Source organism: Gekko japonicus, unplaced genomic scaffold (genome assembly GCF_001447785.1).
Source record: "Gekko japonicus isolate JY-2015 unplaced genomic scaffold, Gekko_japonicus_V1.1 scaffold1519, whole genome shotgun sequence".
NCBI classification, from domain to species: Eukaryota; Metazoa; Chordata; class Lepidosauria; order Squamata; family Gekkonidae; genus Gekko; species Gekko japonicus.
The window spans coordinates 207,150-213,149 of record NW_015165287.1 but is presented as its reverse complement, the minus strand read 5'-3'; positions in this window follow the sequence as shown (position 1 = coordinate 213,149).

The following is a 6,000-nucleotide window of genomic DNA, read 5'->3' as shown; positions in this document are numbered from 1 at the left end:
AGGCACTACGCCCTAGACATCCGTACCAACACTTGTAACAACTTGGGACATCTAATTCTGTCTTCGGCTACGCAGTAAAAGACCTGCCAGCACCCAACTCCAGGTAGGCTACTGCTCACTAATCTCCCATTGGTGTGAAGCACAGAGACCACGATGAAGATAAGCAGGTTGCTTACCAGTAACTGGTGATCTTTGAGTGGTCATCTGTGCATTCACACCACCCGCCCTCCTTCCCCACTGCTGTCAGCCTCTATTTTTTTTGAACAGGGGTTGATTTGCGGCGGTTTGTAGGAACTGGGGAAATGTCCGCGCCCACCCCCTCTGGGCATGCACGGTGGGGTTCCTGTGCATGCCCTGGGGGCTGGGCGTGAAAATCTGTTAAAAGAGCTTGCTACAGCACTGATCAATCCAGCACGTGCACACTGAATCCCATTGGTGTGAATGCACAGATGACCACTCGAAGATCACCAGTTACTGGTAAGCAACCTGCTTCTCCCTACCACTCAGCTGTTTTTTTGGGCTTTCTGCGAACCCCATTTGAAGGGACTGTGGTCATGGGGGAAGAAGAACACTCCAGCAGCTCTGACCTTCTCTTTTTCCAGACTGCAGCATAGGGATAACAATAGTGGAACTACACTGCAGTAGCATTTGTTTCCATGGTTCAGAGGTCAACAGCATTACCTAGTGAATCATATCCCATTAAGCTTCAATTAACTTGAGAGTCCCTTGGACTGCAAGAAGATCAAATCAGTCAGTCCTAAAAGAAATCAACCCTGACTATTCCCTGGAAGGCCAGATAATGAAACTGAAGCTCAAATACTTTGGCCACCAAATGAGAAGGGAGCACTCACTGGAGAAGACCCTGATGCTGGGAAAGATTGAAGGTCAAAGAAGACGGGGACGGCAAAGGATGAGATGGTTAGACAGTGTCATAGATGCAACGAACATGAAATTGAGCAAGACAGGAAGGCCTGGCATGATCTGGTCCATGGGGTCGCAAAGAGTTGATCTTGACTGTGTGACTGAACAACAACAGGACAGAACATTTTTCTGCAGGCCTGTTGGCAACATTACCAAAGAGTACATAACTGACAGCTAACTTTATTGTAATCACAAAGCTATATAGGGAGAAAACCTTAAACTGAACTGATTGCTAGAAAGAGCCAAACTTAACTGGAACTAGAAAGCTGAACTGCTAAAAGACTGCATTCCAGCACTTCTTTCTATGGCAAGCTGGGAGGACCAATACACTACACTGTTGTAAGCCTGGTGACTATTAAATCTATCAAAGAAATGGGGCAAAATGGATTCGCTGCTGCTTCCCATAATTTTTCCTCTCTGTTTTAACCACCCTCTACCTGCTAAAGTAAGCAGGCCTCCAAATATGTTGCATAGTAGATACAGGAAGACAGATAAGTGAGCTAGAGTGGAACAGATGAGGAAAACAGTGGCTGTCTTGTCTTTTGCGTCACTGATAGTTTTAAAGGTACATAGTGAACCTCTAGGCTGAAACTTGGCAACCCGACAGTGATTTTTATCTAAGGCATAAGAAATGAGTCCCTCAAAAGAGATATTTTACAGGGAGGTTTTTGTTCCTTTGCAAGTAGTACATTTGGTAATTTATTTAAGAATTATTGTCATATATACCAGTTTGGATAAAAACCTGTATCAAGAGCCACATATTTTGTGCTTTGTTAAACAGTTTGCAGTCCCTCTTCATAAAAATTGGGTGTTGGGCACTTGAGGGTGGTGGCAGTGATGTTAGGACAATTAATATGTTGAACAGGCTATCTAGTCAGTGATTTAATAAACAGAAGTGCCAGTTCAACAGACTTCACATTGGACTGTTTATATGTAGCTTTTAGCATCTGAGATAGATATATATGCTTTTTACTACTTATTAGCATAAGTGAGTGAAATAATTGTGTGCAAGGCATCTATAGGTGGTTCCACTTGATGACCTCTCTGTTCTATTGGAATATTTCTTTTTTTTCATTAATGTAGAAGTGGAATTCAAACAAGTATTCTGTATAGACCTTAATAAATTTTTCTTAGAAATCTGCCAGTGCCTCCACCCAATGGCAAGACACTACTATCTGTATATTTGGAAACAATTCTCTTATTTTCTTGCATTTTTCTTTTAATTCCTTTGTTTTTAGACTAGTTACTTCCTTTTTTCTCAAGCTGCTTTGTGTAACTGATAAGTAAGCTGGGGGTTGGGTTGCCAGATCCAGGCTGGGAAACTCCTGGAGATTTGGGGATGGTGCATGGGGAGGACAGGGATCTCAGCGGGATACCATGCTGCAGAGTCCACCCCACAAACCATCCATTTTCTCCTGGGGGATGGATCTCTGTAGTCTGGAGATGAGATGTAGATCTGTGGGATCCCCAGATCCCATCTGGAGGCTGGCATCCCTACAGTGGGCCTGGGGGTGGGCACACCCCTGCTGTGCCATCCCAACCCAGGGCCAATCCTACTGGGGCCACCCTGGTCAAAAGAAAGAGGTGGGCTCAATCAGCCAGCAACACTTTATGTATGTGGAAGAAGGCACCTGGACTCACCCTGCCCAGCACAGTGAAGAATGTGGTTAGCCTGTCCTTTGCTTCCCAGAACCTAAGCTCATCCAGAGCAATGAGGGACCTGCTAGCCTGGCCTTGCTGCGAAGAGGGATGTGCCACTTGGATCCAGCCTTGTCACAGTGAGGAGCATGCCTACCTGCTTTGTGAATGATGCACCCACACCCAGCCTCACCACCATGATGGACATACCCAGCCCTGCCTTGATGTTTCTGGAATAGGAAGATCCCAACCCATGAGGCCCGTAGCTACAGTGGGGCATTTGGGGGCCTGGCCCCCTGACATCCTGCCAAGCCCCCCCCAAATCCCTTTCATCCCAGCCCCCCTGACTCTCTGGCAAGATGTGGTGGCTGCCACAAACTTCCCCCTGTGCTGCCGGGGCCATTGGTTCCCTTTGCCTCCCCCCTTTCCGGTGCTTTCTTTCCCAACTCCCACCCCTGCCCTCCCCCTCATCCTGGTAGCAACCTCCAGAGCATCTTTTCCGCACTGGGGAAAGGCAAGCGGGCAGGCCGACGGCCACGGTGGGTGGAGGGAAGCACCAGGAAGGAGGCACAAAACGCCAAAGCTCAAGGCAGGCAGAGCTGATGTCCAGGTGGAGGGTGCCGGCACCGCCACACCCGAGAGCGCCAAGAAGGCAGTAATTGAATTAGTTTTAATCAAATTAGCCAGTGTCCCTGTGCCCCCTGAGAAATTAAAATGCCCCCTGACTTAGAAATTCCTGGCTACGGGCCTGCAACCCATCCTCATTGCACCCAGCAAAGGAGGAGTCCAGCCCAGCTATGTGGCTTAGCCAGGCTCTTCCTGCTGGGGGCTGGCCTTGCAGCCACTCTCCTTTGGTCGGAGGGGGGGGTGGTTCCAGGGCTATTTCCTCCCTGTCTAATCTACCCCTGTTTGTTTGGAAAATGTCTATAAGCTACCTTTGTCCTTTTGGGGAGAAAAGCAGCATAGAAATGCCACAATAAATAATAGCGTATTGTTGCATTCTTGCATTCTATACAGTACAGGAACTATCTGCCATGTTCCCATTCTTCCGTCTTTATTCAGAACCGAAACACAACAAAAATTTGCCAATCACATACTCCTGAATTGGGCAAGCATTACTGAAATAAATGGAGAATGAGGTGAAACAAATGTTTAGTGAATTACTGCATCTGATGAGGCATTATAATGGAAACTATGTCCTCCTTTCCCTTACGTATTTTAGCCACCTTCTCTGAGTTGTCTATCCTGCTGTAGCCAAGCCCTTCCTCCTACAGAGTAAGCAAACTCACAAAGGCTTACATTACCTCTGAATGTTTCCCTCTGATTGGATCTCAGGGGACTATTGCTGTACTTGTTGTACTGTAATTCCAAGTAAATGAGTGAGTACGTGACCCCATTTCCTTTATGCATATTTCATAATCCTCAAGCGATTCAGTTCCCTATTGTAGTTCATGTTAATGGGAGAAAGTATTCTTGAGACTGATAACAATTTGGAATGAGTACAACAATGTTTCTGGCTTAGCAGAGTCTGGCTTAATGTTTTCAATGTGGAGGGAAGCCGATCAAAGATGACAGTGAGAACATAAGAAGACTTTCTTAAGCTGTGCTGCTGCTCCTCTCGTGTAGGTGCCCCTCTCCTGTAGGCAATATTCAGTTGATTACACAGTAGAATCATAGGCTAGCAAGGATAACTAGGTCTGCCTTAGATCCAAGGGTCTTTCCAGATGATCAGTTCTTTGTGAAGTAAATGTACAGTTATTGTTCATTTCTTGAGAGAGATCCCAGCCACCATCTCTCCAGGAAGGGCTTACTTTGAGATTCATCCCAGATTTCAAAAACTGAATGTTTTTGCTGAGAAAATATGATCCCCAGGCAAATGTTATCCTTAGGTGGGCTGAGTCAAAATGGGCCAATTCAGTGACCCATTCATGAAAAGCACACCCCATTTCAGTGATTTTTCACAAGAAAACTGTGAATAGTGATGGGCATGAACTGGCTCACAAACTAAAATTAATTATGGATTTGGGCCGGTTCATGGTTCATAAACTGATGTTCGTGACAGGTCAAGTGGCACTTTCCATGAACTTTCAAGCAGTTCATGCCGGTTTGTGAATGGATACATTTCCAGACAGTCTCCGCTCAAACAAAATGTTTACTACACTTCAAAGCAATGCGGTGATGGTGGAATTCTCCAGCCTTAGAAACACTGTTGTCAGTTTCAAACAAATCATGTCAGCTTCAGGAGGTCCCCCCCCCCCCGCCTTCCCATTTTTTTGCACAGAACTTGTAAAATCTCACCCCCCCTTGACTGGATTTGTAACTCTGTGCTTTGAGATCAGTCCTTTTAAGCTTGCAATGCCAGTGGCACAGGATTCTGCTGGGCACTCCATAATTGCACTGGTACTGCTGGGCACTCTGTATATTGTACTGGTTCTGCTGGGCTTGCAAAAATGCCCCTTCGATGCTTGGATTGTGATTGAGCTGGCATTGCCACATTGGCACTGGGTTCTGCTAGGCACTAGTACATTGCACTGGTTCTCCTGGGCTTGCAACCCCCCCTGCTTGAATTGTGATTCTGTGCTTGACATCAGTCCTGCTGTACTGGCACATTGGCACTGGGTTCTACTGGGCACTCTGTGATTCCACTGGTATTGCTGGGCACTCTGTATATTGTCCCACTGGGCTTGCAAAAATGCCCCCCTTGCTTGGATTCTGATTGAGCTGGCATTGTCACATTGGCACTGGGTTCTGCTGGGCACTAGTGCATTGCACAGGTTCTGCTGAGCTTGCAATGTCCCATGCTTGGATTATGATTCCATACTAGACATCAGTTCTGTTGGGCTGGCATTGCCAAAATGGCACTGAGTTCTGCTGGGCACTAGTCCATTGCACTGGTTCTGCTGGGCTTGCAAAAATGCCCCCCTTCAGTTTCTACTGCAGAGATTCTCTGGTTTGACCTTCATCCTGTTGGGTTTGCACTGCTACAGTGGCACTGGTTCTGTTGGGCAGATTGCACTGGTTCTGCTGGGCTTGCAAAAATCCCTCACACCTTATGTTTCTACTGCAGAGATTATCTGGGACTTTGATTCTGTTCTGCTGGGCTTCTGTTGCTCTTGCTGTTTTTGCTGTTTTTTCCTTCCATTGGAAACAATGGAGGATGGAGGCACCTTCTTTGGGTGGACGTAACTCAGACCCCATAAATCCAATCTTCACCAAACTTGGATGGCCAGTAGAGGAGAGTCAGCTGGAGACCTCTTGCAAGTTTGGTGTCTCTAGCTTATGCAAGATCTGTTCTATACATTCCTGAACCTCCCAAGCTGGAACCTGTCAAAACGGCTGCCTGTCAGCTCAGCTGTCATTTCCCCAAAAATCACTTTCCTGGGGCACCTTCTATGGGAAGGCATAAATTGGAACCCATAAATCCAATCCTCACCAAACGTG